Source organism: Chenopodium album, chromosome 4, assembly GCF_948465745.1.
Source record: "Chenopodium album chromosome 4, dcCheAlbu1.1, whole genome shotgun sequence".
Classification (NCBI taxonomy): Eukaryota; Viridiplantae; Streptophyta; class Magnoliopsida; order Caryophyllales; family Amaranthaceae; genus Chenopodium; species Chenopodium album.
The window spans coordinates 44,261,885-44,275,055 of NC_137837.1; the positions used below are offsets into that span (position 1 = coordinate 44,261,885).

Sequence of the window (13,171 nt, forward strand, 5' to 3'; positions counted from 1 at the left end):
TATAGAAAACCACAAAATTCCTTTGTCGGCTTTCCTCAAGCATGGAAGGCATTATCGGTGGAATTCTTCAAGCATAGAATGACACCAAATTCATACGTCGACTTTCCTCAGGCATGGAAGGTATTATCCGGTAGCTTTCTTCAGGCTTAGAAAACTACCAAACTCTTCAGTCGGCTTTCCTCAAGCATGGAAAGCGTTTCAACAAATGTCACTCGGTAGATTTCTTCAAGCTTAGGAAGCTGCCAAATTCGTTTGTCACCGACACACTGGTGTCAGATACGTATTCTGTCCCTTTACTCCTTTTATCTGTAGAACTAACATTTTTCTGCAGGTATCGGCGTATAAAGAATGATTTAGGATCGCAGAACGTCTTAAATCATTCTCCGTCCCTATCGGCTACTTTGACTATCGTTTTCGAAACTGAAGTTTCTACAAACTCAGTCAAAGTGGGGGCTTCTGTAGACACCTAAAAATGTCTCCCCAAAACCAAACCCGATGATAAATAACCTTTCACCGCCACTATTGGTCGGGTTTAGTATTTAATCCCGACAGTGCTTAAAAAATCGTATTTTATTAAATTCATATTTTTGAACAGTCCATGGATTAGTCTTGATGTTTGGTAAAAGCATAGTTTTAATTTTAGCCCAAACTTATTAATTTTAAGCCCAAACCTTTTTATTTTACTATTATTTATTTTTGGCCCAATCTCTTTATTTATTTTTATTTAATTATTTTCTTATTTTAGCCCGAATAATAAAAGTCAGAAAAAAGCACAAAATTATCAATCGGCACTTAAAAAGCCGAAAGAAATTAGGGTTAAAAATGGACTGGAAGTTCCCGCGCCACGGAAGACTGCCACCGTGTCACGGGAACCCTTCCCGTCTGACGGTGGGACTTCCCGTGACACGGGAGGTCTGTCGTAACACGGGACGTTCCGTATCCTTTCCGCGTAAACCCTTAACGCGTTTTTCACTCCGTTTTCTGAAAATTTCCCGCGTCACTCCAAAACTGTACCGTGTCACGGGAAAGTGTACCGTCTGACGGTACAGTCTGACCGTGTCACGGGATATTTTTTTAGGGTTTTTATCGTTTTAGGGTTCCGTGTGCTCCCTCAGCACATTTTCCCTATAAATACCCCCTCATTTCTGATGTACGGGGCAACCAGAATTTTATTATTTTTATTTTCTCTCTTCTATGATATTAACCTAAGCATTAGCCTCCCCTTGTCACTTCAAAATTCCTTCTTCAAGCACTCAAAGGAGTCCGTATTCTACTCGAGGTTCTGTCCTTAAGCCAAGGCATGAAAGGTAGAATCGTTTGAGGGTTTGGCCCCAAAATCAACCTTATTTTATTTAATTTAATTTAGTTATTGTTTTATCATTTCCTTGAAGTTACTAACTCGTTTATTATTTTTTAGTTGCAAACAAACAGATTCAAAGTAAGGATCATGCTCTTTTTATTATTATTGTTATTTTTCTAACAATTTTTATGTTGTTGGAATTGTGATTAAATTGGTTTTTATATTAATGTTTATTCTATTATTTTTATTGATCACCATATTTCATGTTTAAAGGGAATATGTAATTGAAAATCACGCCTAATAAGATAATTTGGACAACCGGTTTAGGATCCTTTTTAATCTTATTATTAATTGAAGTGATCACCAATATTTTAGAATTATGTGTGCATTAATATTAAACCAATTCAGTTAAATAATAGTTTGGAGCGAATTGAATTTTTGTTTGTATGCCTTTGAGATCACAGGAATGCTTTTCACTATAAGAATCGAGTAGAGGCCAATACGGGCGAATGCGACTCCATGACTCACTTCGTACCATCATCCCCGATCCTCCTTTCGTGGATCCGAACCATATGGAGTTAGTAATCTCATGGATTATGAATGGGGTGTAACCTTCACGGGTCAATCGTTGTTGCCTTCGTTTTCCCTTTATCGTGATTGCCTTTTATGATCCGTGAACGGTTTACAAGTTCCTTAAAAACTTGTTGGCGGCTCCCTACTTTATTTGTCCCTAATCATAATGTCAATTCCCACTTCCTATGAGTGCCAAGCATATTCACAACATGCTTTTAACGTAGGCGCACTTCAAACGACGCCTACAGTGCTACTTACCAACGAGAAGCAACTGCCCTACTCCATGATATGATGCACAAGGAGGTTGAAGTATATGTGGACGATATGATTGTGAAATCAAAAGATCGCCCAGGACATCAAGTTTCCTTAAGAAAATTCTTCGAAAGGCTAAGAAAATACAACATAAATTGAATCCATCCAAGTGTGCTTTCGGAGTGACCTCGGGAAGCTCTTGGGATATGTTATAAGCTCTAGGGGAATAAAGATAGACCCAACCAAGGTCAAGGAGATTATGTCAATGCCACCGCCCAAAACCGAGAAACAAATTCGAGGATTTATTGGCCGGTTGCAATACATAAGTAGGTTCATATCGAACGTAACAACAATATGTGAACCAATATTCAAGAAACTCAAAAAGAATATGCCAGTAATATAGGACGATGAGTGTCAAAAAGCCTTTGAGAAGATCAAAGCTTATCTCGCATATCCTCTCGTATTGGCACCAACGCTTCCAGGGATTCCTCTTAGGTTGTACTTAACAGTCACCAAAGAGACAATGTGGGCTAAGCTTTCAAAAGAAGTAGAAGGAAAAGAAAATGCAATCTACTATCTAAGCAAGAAAATGCTCGAGTATGAAGCACGCTACACACCGCTTGAAAAATTGTGCCTCGCATCGGTGTGGGCCACAACCAAGTTAATACATTACATGCTCATGCATACAGTCTTTGTAGTTTCTCAAATGGATCCACTTAAGTGTCTATTCGAAAAGTTTACACTCATTGGGCGCATATCAAGGTGGATAATCAACTTAGCCCAATTCGATGTAAGATTCATGCCTCAAAAGGCTATCAAGGATCTGTGGTTTCAACCTTCCTAGCGGATTTCTCAATAGAAGATTCGACACCAATACATAACAACGAATTTCCAAATGAAGACTTGATGGTCACAGAAGATGATACTTGGACTTTATACTTCGACGGAGCCTCAAACAAAAAGGGATGTGGCGTTGGAGTACTATTAGTATCACCTAAAGAAGAGCATGTTCCAATCTTTATAAAGTTAGATCTTGACGTTACCAACAATGCTGCTGAGTACGAAGCATACGTGGTAGGCCTCGAAACAGCTTTGGCATTGGGAGTAAAGAAATTATGAATATTCGGAGACTCTTCCTTGATCATCAACCAAATTTCCAAAAGATGGAAAGTAAGGAGTGAAAGTTTAACCCCTTACCAAACCTATATGGAGAACCTCACCAACTAGTTGGAAAAGGTAGAATACACCTATCTACCTAGAGAGGAAAACCAATTTGTTGATGCCTTGGAAAGATTAGCCTCAATGGTTAGGATTCCTACGGAAATCGAGCAAATGCCTTTAACCACATAAAAAAGGCATAAACTGGCTTACATTCAAGACATAGAAGATGATGAAGTGGTCCAAGAGGAAGATGAAGAAGAAGAAGAACCATGGTATACCGATATACTAAATTACGTGACCAAAAGAGAATATCCTCCTCATGTTGATAAAGGAGCAAAACGATCATTAAGACTCTTGGCTTCCCAATATGTAATCATAGACAACGAGTTACACAAAAGGGTACCTAAGGGTCGCGCTCTCCTATGTCTAGGGAAAAAGGAAGCCCAAAGAGCTTGAGGATAGTCAATGAAGGCATTTGTGGAACTCACGTTAATGGAAAAATGCTAGTCCAAAAGATAATGCGAGAAGGCTATTATTGGACTGCCATGAATATGGATTGTCATCAATATGTAAAAAGATGCCCTAAGTGCCAAATATACGCTAACTTACAACATGTTTCTCCATCTCTACTCTACACCTACACTTCACCCTGCCAATTCTCTACATGGGGAATTGATATTATCGGTAAAACTTCCCCTCCTGGGATAGGAGGTCAAGAATACATCCTAGTAGCAATTGATTACTTCACAAAGTGGGTTGAAGCACAGTCATATGCCAAACTCACTGCAAAACATGTAGCACTCTTTATCGAAAGGAATATTATTTTTCAATATGGAGTCCCACATGAGATGATAAGTGACAATGGAACTCACTTTCAAGCAGAATGTGAAGAATTGTTACAAAAATACGGTATTCAGCACCATCACTCCTCTCCTTATAGACCTTAAGCAAATGGAGCATTTGAGGAAGCTAACAAAAATCTAAAGACTATTACCGAAAAAATGACAGAAAATTACAAGGATTGGCCTGACAAACTCCATTTCGCACTTTAGGGTTATCGCACGTCAATTCGCATGTCAACTGGAAATACGCATTCTCCTTCGTTTATGGAATGGATGTCGTACAACCTGTAGAGCTAGAGATACCATCTCTACGCATCGCATTAGAAAGAAAACTTGATGAATTTGAATGGACTATAGCAAGATATGAAGAGCAAATTGTACTCGATGAAAAGCGACTAGAAGCTCTACATCATACCCAATACTATCAAACCCGTATGGCTAGGCACTTTAATAAGAAGGTCAAGATAAGAAACTTCAAAATAGGAGACTTGTTGTTAAAAGCTTTAAGGAAAAATGTTTTGGATCCAATGGGTAAATTTAGGCCTAATTGGTCCGGACCATATATCGTCAAAACAATTTTGTTAGGTGGTGCAGCAAAACTAACTGATATGGATAGCAATGAATTCTCAAAGATGACCAACCTTGACCAACTTTAAAAGTTCTACCCATAATTACTTGAGTAGGACACTCAAGAGAGCTACGTTTGGCCTGATTCCTTAGGAAAGGATAAGTAGGCAACCCTTTACAGGGTGCGGCCACTTTAATTTTCGCAAACCTCACATCCTAGAAGCAATAAAAATTCGATGCAATAGCAGTGCAACAGAAAAGAGTCTATCGCCTGACGACAGACTGCAGCGCAAGGCAATAGATCCTGTCACCCGGCGACAGGCAGCAATGTCTGGCGACAGACGAAAAATAGCGGCGTCGATTTTCTACGAATATCTGGGCAAATTTCGGTGTATTTCGGAAAAAATTTTGACTTCCATACCAAATTTTTGGAAAAATAGTTGTTTTCATTGCTTTAATAAATTAAATTTAAGTGTTAATTTAATTAAAAAGGCTAAAATTGCATTAATAAAATAAAAAATTACATTATCGAGGGAATTTAAATAAAAGCTTAATAAAATAAATTGAATTAAATTTAAATTAATCTAATAAATTGAAAGTTAAGAAATGCTTCAATCTTTGTTCTCTTTCTTTTCCCTCGTCCAATTTTTATTGGCATCCTCTTCGTCGCCCATAACATTAGCTAGTAGACATCCTTTAGAAAATCTACAATCAATTTTAGAGTAAATGGTTTCTCCCTTAGCTAGGACTCCATGCTTCTTTTCTACCCAAACCTTCTTTTCTTAAGTGTCAGCTTTTCTTTTTCCTTTATCCTTAATAGTGTCTTTAGTTTTAGGCATCACAGGTGTTTTAAATTCAACTTTTTCACCCAAGCGTTCCTTAATAGGAATCACTTTCTCACCTAGACGGTTCTTCACATTGGTTCTACTCTGATTTTTCTTCATGTCCTTTGTAGGCTTATTAAGAAGCCATTTCTTCACGTCATTGGGCAAGAAAGGAGGAACCTTCACTAGTAGAAAAAACGCATTAGGCAGCGGTTCAAACCCGGTCTAAGGCACCGATTTGAACCGCTGCCTATTTGAGGGGTGCCAAAAACCCCATATTTGGCACCGGTTCAAAACCGGTGCCATAGGGATTAATAGGCACCGGTTAACCGGTGCCATAGGGTGGAATAGGCACCGGTTAACCGGTGCCTAATACTGCTCTCCCGCCATTTTTTTTTGGGTGGTGGATAGTTTAGGCACCGGTTCCTGCCTAACCGGTGCCTTTTGTATATATATTTTTTTTTTCGTTTTTTTTTTCCATCGTGCAATAATATTTTTTACAAAAAACCTGCAATAATAATACCCTGTAATTCCAGCAATTATATTAAATATAATAATTAATAATTTTATTATTATAATAACTAATAATAATATTATTAATTATTATATACAAAAATAATATTAGATACAAGAATTCAATTATATATATATATAGATATAAATATTCCCAAACGCAATACAAAAAAAAAAAGTTGCTTACATATATACAAATAATAGTAAGTACACATATATAATGAATAATAAGTTATATATAGTTCAAAAGTTAACATAAATAATTTACAATTACAATGCATGCCATTTACATGTTGAAGGTGATGAAAGACGCCAACATGTCACGAACTTCATTAAGCTCCTTGATTGTCAACGGACCATCCTTTTGGACCTTGCAAAACTTGAAATACAAAAACATTATTTTAAAAATAATTAATTAGGCAAAAAATATGTATTTAATCAAATATTACCTATACGACTTCTATATAGCCCATTTTCTACATTACTTATCAAATGAACTATTTCTTTCTCATAACATGTCAATGTTGGGTATTTGTATGTGTGTAAGCCCTAAAATTGTATAGGAGAGCATTTTATTAAGGTTTATGACGGTTTTTACCCAAAATGGCCCGAATATGGCCTATATGACCTTACTTTGCCCATTTCCTACATTTCTTATTAAATGAACTTTATTTATCTCATAACATGTCAATATTATCTAGTTATAGGTGTATAAGGAAAGAAATCACATCAAAAGAGCATATTAACACAAAATGGCCCTAATATGGCCCATATGACTTCTATTCAACCCATTTTCTACCTTTCTTGTGAAATAGCCTTTTTGTTTCTCATAACATGTCATTGTTGGATAATATTAGGTGTCTAAGGCTAGAAATCACATCAATATAGCATTTCAAGAAATTTTAGGACTTACCTCATCAAGCTGTTGAGTGTCCGTACAATTAGTCACAATGTCAAGCATGAATCTCATCACATACAAAGCACAATCAAGTCCATTCTCTTGTTGTGCGCACTAGCATATGACAAACAAATCACATCAGTGAAACATGCAAAGGAAATGAGCAAATATTTACTACCATAGATTTTCAAGATAATCACAATAATATCATGTAAATTACCAACGGTGTCTTCCATGTTGGACCCTTTGGAGCACGACAATGTAGCTTCTTCATAACACTGTAGTATAAAAAATACAATCAAATTTGATTAGTCGTATGATTACTAAATTAGTTATTATTAGCAATAATCATCACTATAGGTTGCTATATATATTTACTTTTGCAATATAGACTTCACGAGCCACTTCTCCGATGATCGAGCTGAATCAAGGTGATAAATTGTGTTAGTGGAATTACAAATCACCATGAGGCTCCAATGCTCCCTACATAAGTTCACAATAGACAAGGTAATTAATATTTAGGAGTCAACATATAATGAGGCCAAATCGATTGAATTTGACATGGTTAGTCATACTCTCTATAACATGGGGCGAATATGAACTTGTCTCCCGCACGCGTTGATTCCCTTATACTCTGTTCAACATAGTACAACACGTCATGGGGGTTGCCTATGATTTTAGTAGTGGATAACTGCTCGGGGCATAACCACCCAACTTTACACGGAGAATCAGTGTCAGTTAAGTGCTCCTGTAGTGCTCTGCGTGCATGAACATTGATTAATTTATCAGATGTAGGATAATCACCATCAATTTGAATAACTTGAAAAAAGTATGAACTTTATGTAGGCATTGAAGTTACCTCATGAATGTTTGAATGAGGGAAATGTTAAGCTTTGCACCACGTAGAAATTCCTTCACATCTTCTTTGCTGATCCATGCAATTGCATCCTCATCATAGTGGAACATTGCCTTAGGAAGTGCAACTTCCATGGGATCGACCAAATGACAAGTACGGTTGTGAAGAAAGGTCATGTCAGTAGAGAGCGATTGAAGAACAATGTATTCAACAATTGGAGTAGGTGGCATGGGTGAACCTTTCGAAGAGTGCAACTTCGACGCTTGTTCACTCTTGGACTGTTGTTCACTAAGCTTCTTCTTAGGTTGATCAATTCTTTTAGGCTTCTCCACCCTCTTTCTCTTTGAAGTTTTGCTTCCATTGGAAATCTGAAATAGTTTGGGAAATAATAAGTTTCAACTCACAATCACTTATAATAGGCACTTGGCGATTTTTATGTAATTTGAAATGACAAACACTTATAAATATGTGATTATGAGTTGTTTTGAGATGCAAGGAGTTTATAAGTTGAGAAATGAAGAAAATAGGCAAGTGAGTAGCCATTTCGGCTCAAAATGGCTTTTTTTTATGAATTTGACCCAAAAACTTAGAACTTGGCGATTTTTATGTAATTTGAAATGACAAGCACTTATAAATATGTGATTATGAGTTGTTTTGAGATGCAAGGAGTTTATAAGTTGAGAAATGAAGAAAATAGGCAAGTGAGTAGCCATTTCGGCTCAAAATGGCTTTTTTTTATGAATTTGACCCAAAAACTTAGAACTTGGCGATTTTTATGTAATTTGAAATGACAAACACTTATAAATATGTGATTATGAGTTGTTTTGAGATGCAAGGAGTTTATAAGTTGAGAAATGAAGAAAATAGGCAAGTGAGTAGCCATTTCGGCTCAAAATGGCTTTTTTTTATGAATTTGACCGAAAAACTTAGAACTTGGCGATTTTTATGTAATTTGAAATGACAAACACTTATAAATATGTGATTATGAGTTGTTTTGAGATGCAAGGAATTTATAAGTTGAGAAATGAAGAAAATAGGCAAGTGAGTAGCCATTTCGGCTCAAAATGGCTTTTTTTTATGAATTTGACCCAAAAACTTAGAACTTGGCGATTTTTATGTAATTTGAAATGACAAACACTTATAAATATGTGATTATGAGTTGTTTTGAGATGCAAGGAGTTTATAAGTTGAGAAATGAAGAAAATAGGCAAGTGAGTAGCCATTTCGGCTCAAAATGGCTTTTTTTTATGAATTTGACCCAAAAACTTAGAACTTGGTGATTTTTATGTAATTTCAAATGACAAACACTTATAAATATGTGATTATGAGTTGTTTTGAGATGCAAGAAGTTTTTAAGTTGAGAAATGAAGAAAAAAGGCAAGTAAGTAGCCATTTCGGCTCAAAATGGCTACTTTTTGATGAAATGATGAAAATTGCTTAAATATTTTTTTTTTTTTTAAAATGCAACGGCAGCCGCACCGGGAAACCCGAGGGAGGCGCCCCCGCTGCCGGAACAGCGAAGGCAGCCCGTGCCGAGGCCACAGCAGCCCCGACAGGTGGCTGCCAAGGCTGTAGCAGCCACGGCAGGTGGCTGCCAGTCTGCTGCAGCCTTGGCAGCAGCCTGCCTGGGCTGCTGCTGCCTCGACAGGCGGCTGCCATGGCTGTAGCAGCACCTGCCGAGGCTGCAGCAGCCATGGCAGCCGCTTGTCGAGGCTGCAGCAGCCCAGGCAGGCTGCTGTCGAGGCTGCAGCAGTCTGGCAGTCACCTGCCGTGGCTGCTACAGCCTTGGCAGCCACCTGTCGGGGCTGCTGTGGCCTCGTTGGGGCTGCCTTTGCTGTTCCGGCAGCGGGGGCGGCTCCCTCGGGTCTCCCGGTGCGGCGGAAGTTGCTTATTTTTTAAAAAAAAAAAATGAAAAACTAGGCGATTTTTATGTAATTTGAAATGACAAACACTTATAAATATGTGATTATGAGTTGTTTTGAGATGCAAGGTGTTTATAAGTTGAGAAATGAAGAAAATAGGCAAGTGAGTAGCCATTTCGGCTCAAAATGGCTTTTTTTTATGAATTTGACCCAAAAACTTAGAACTTGGCGATTTTTATGTAATTTGAAATGACAAACACTTATAAATATGTGATTATGAGTTGTTTTGAGATGCAAGAAGTTTTTAAGTTGAGAAATGAAGAAAAAAGGCAAGTAAGTAGCCATTTCGGCTCAAAATGGCTACTTTTTGATGAAATGATGAAATAGTCAAGTGAGTAGCTAATTTACCTCCTTATTAATCAACTTCACCCATGCACGTGGCCAATCAACGAAGCTACCTACAGCTTGCCAAAGTGCTGTTATCTCAACCTCCTCTATCGGTACGGGTAGTGGGATGTCTTCGAACCCCGCAACCACTGAATCGATCCCAACAGAGTAATGATGTGGCCCCGCCGTAGCACCCGTCGTCGGTTGGGCACTACCATACGCCACCAAACTCAACACGGTACTATTTGCATGCCCCGGGGCTAGAAGTGCACACCGGGTGTCTTCCTACACAAGTAAATATATAAAAAGAAGATAGTTAAGTAGGACTTTTACAACAACATAGATATAACAAAATTCATTAAGGTAGAGGGTTACAAATTACATGTAACTCTGGAAATTCATGCGGTGTTGGATTTTCAAGCTCCCTCGAGTCCGCATGTGTAGGAGTAGGAACCTACAACAGTACATCAATCATTGCACCTAAAATCTCAATTAATTCAAAGGCTTTTTGGAAGCCTCCGATAATAATTCAAACACTTCACCTTCAACACCTTGCAACATCTCATCCACTTGTTCATCCTCGACCTCATCCGCCTGATCTTCATCGGCTCCATCCTCACCATTATCAACAATATACTCATCATTCTCGTATTCCTCGTCCACATGAATCTCAGTGCTTCTAACACGCACATCATTCCGATCAAGATCCCCACTGTACTCTCCACTTTCTCCGTGCCAAATCCACACATGGTAAAATTGCCTAAACCCACGACATAATACATGATCTCTAATGATTTCAACACTATCGACCACATTCACACAATTACAATCAACACAAGGACAATAAAGGCCTTTGCCTCCCAGTGTGCGTTGATAAGCTAAAGCCCTCTCGCAAAACTCTTGAACCCCATTCCAAAATTCCAATGTATCGCGTCTACCATACATCCAACCACGATCCTTCTCCATTTAGTAAATTGTCTCTAAACATATATATAGCACCATATAATTATAATGTGTAAGTGCTACATATTTTATGTAAATCAAATTCAAGTACAAAACGTGAATATGCCATTCATATAGTGAAAAAATGCATGTTTCCAAAGGGTCCTTATCACTCCAACCTAACCCATCCTTGAATGTCTACTCTCACTAGTGAATGTATGTCAACTTTCCAATTTTAAGGAAAATCCGGCAGCATTTCCCCCTAGTTCTCCAAGTATACGATGTAGATAATTAATTACCCACATATGTACCCAGAGAACATAGTGAGGAAATGGTAAGCCGAGATGTTCCTTAAAATCGAAAAGAAAACATACATTCACCACCTAAGTGAGAGTACACATTCAAGAACAGTCCCAACCGGGGACTATTCAAGACTTTCTCCTAATGAGAAAGCCTTGAACGGGTATCTAGGCATATGATGATGCAATTCAAGTATTCTATATATTGTTGTATTTATTTGCAATTAAACAATACACAAGTTGCAATTTCATGAATAAACTTTTATTAAATGGATGAATAGAAAGAAATATAGCTAAGTAAAGTTTAGTAGTCATACTAATATAGCAAATACCCACTTGAGCTCAATATATATGTATGTAGTCCTCAAGCTAATTAAACTCTTGCTTCAATTCACATATGAACCTATATATTAAAAAAAACAAAAATTAGCAACGTCACTAATTCTCTAATATATTCACAAATCTCTAATGTATTCACAATTCTCTAATTTATTCACAACTAATTAAGTGGCAATATCACTATTTCTCTAATTTATGCACAATTCTCTAATTTAATCACAATTCTCTAAATTATTCACAAATCTATAATGTAATCACAATTCTCTAATTTATTCACAATTTTCTAATTTATTCACAACTAATTAGAAGCAAGGTCACTAATATACACATTAAAACATACAAAAACCAAACTCCCCAAAACAAGGCATCATAAACAAATTTCACAGCCAGCAACAGCTTGGAAATAATACTCAATCAACCTATGAAGAACAAACATACAATTAATTTGCATAATAACCCCAACATCTCACAAATCACAATAATTCAGATGAATAGCAGAACATACTGCCATTGTAATCAGCAGATATTTTAATCAACAATAAAGTCAATCAGAATCATAAAACCCAATAATGTAGCACAATTTTAATCTTACCCTAAATTAGTTGGAGGTGGAAGAAGCTAAGGGGATGAGAGAATGAGGAAGACCCTCGCCGGTGGAGGTCGACAGAAGGTGGTGCGCACTAGCGGAGGCAGCGCAGAGGTGGAGGCGGTGCGCGCTGGTGGAGGTGGAGGCAGTGCGCGCTGGTGGAGGTGGAGGCGGTGCGCGCTGCTGTTGTTAATTGTTTCGAACAGAGAAGGGCGGTGGAGGTCGGCCGTGAAAGACAGAGAAGGGCAGGGCAGGGAGAATTAACGGTGGTGGTTTTCGACTCCTCTATGGCCGGTGAAGGTGGCGGCTGTGGTGGAGGGAAAAGGGGGAGGCACTTCAAATACTCTGAAAGAGAACGAAAGAAGGGATGAACGAATGAAGGAAAGGAAAGAGAAAGAGAGGAAGAAAAGAGAAAGGCGCGGTTTTTTTTTTTTTGAATTTGGCACCGGTTTGAATGGCACCGGTTCAAACCGGTGCCTTTTTTGATTTTTGGCACCGGTTCAGCCTAAACCGGTGCCTTTTCTCTTTTGGTAAAATCCCACCCATTTCTAGACCGATTTTGGGCACCGGTTTAGCCTGAACCGGTGCCATATGGGGGGTGCCTAATGCTTTTTTTCTACTAGTGCTTTTGGGTAATCACTTCCTATAAAGGCCTAGCACTCAAATATGTCTCAAATTTCTCTACTTCTTGTGAAACAAGGAATTCATAGGGACGATGGAGATCCCTAGAATGATTTTTTTAAAATAGACAGTACTACCTTTTTACCCTGCAGGGATAATAACAAGTCATCTTGGTTAAGCTTGGAAGACGGCATAAAGGTTGCTTATTGACACCAACCATCTTCTCAATTTTCCACCAGGGACGACCCACTTGATAGCAAAGTTGCAAGAGACAAAAACTTTATTCCATTCATGGCGACCCATCTTAGAGAAACGCTTCTTTCGCCTCACAAAGCACTTGGGAGTGTAT

At 38.0% G+C, this 13,171-nt stretch overlaps 1 long non-coding RNA gene across 1 annotated transcript; it reads right to left on the reverse strand.

Annotated features, from left to right (window-relative positions):
• Positions 1-5,930: 5,930 nt before the first annotated feature.
• On the reverse strand, positions 5,931-7,867 carry LOC145626962 (uncharacterized). The gene is made up of 3 exons (XR_014111214.1): positions 7,790-7,867; positions 7,506-7,688; positions 5,931-7,413 (listed from the first exon to the last, which is right to left on the reverse strand). It is a non-coding gene; the product is annotated as an uncharacterized LOC145626962 (long non-coding RNA).
• Between the last annotated feature and the right edge of the window lie 5,304 nt (positions 7,868-13,171).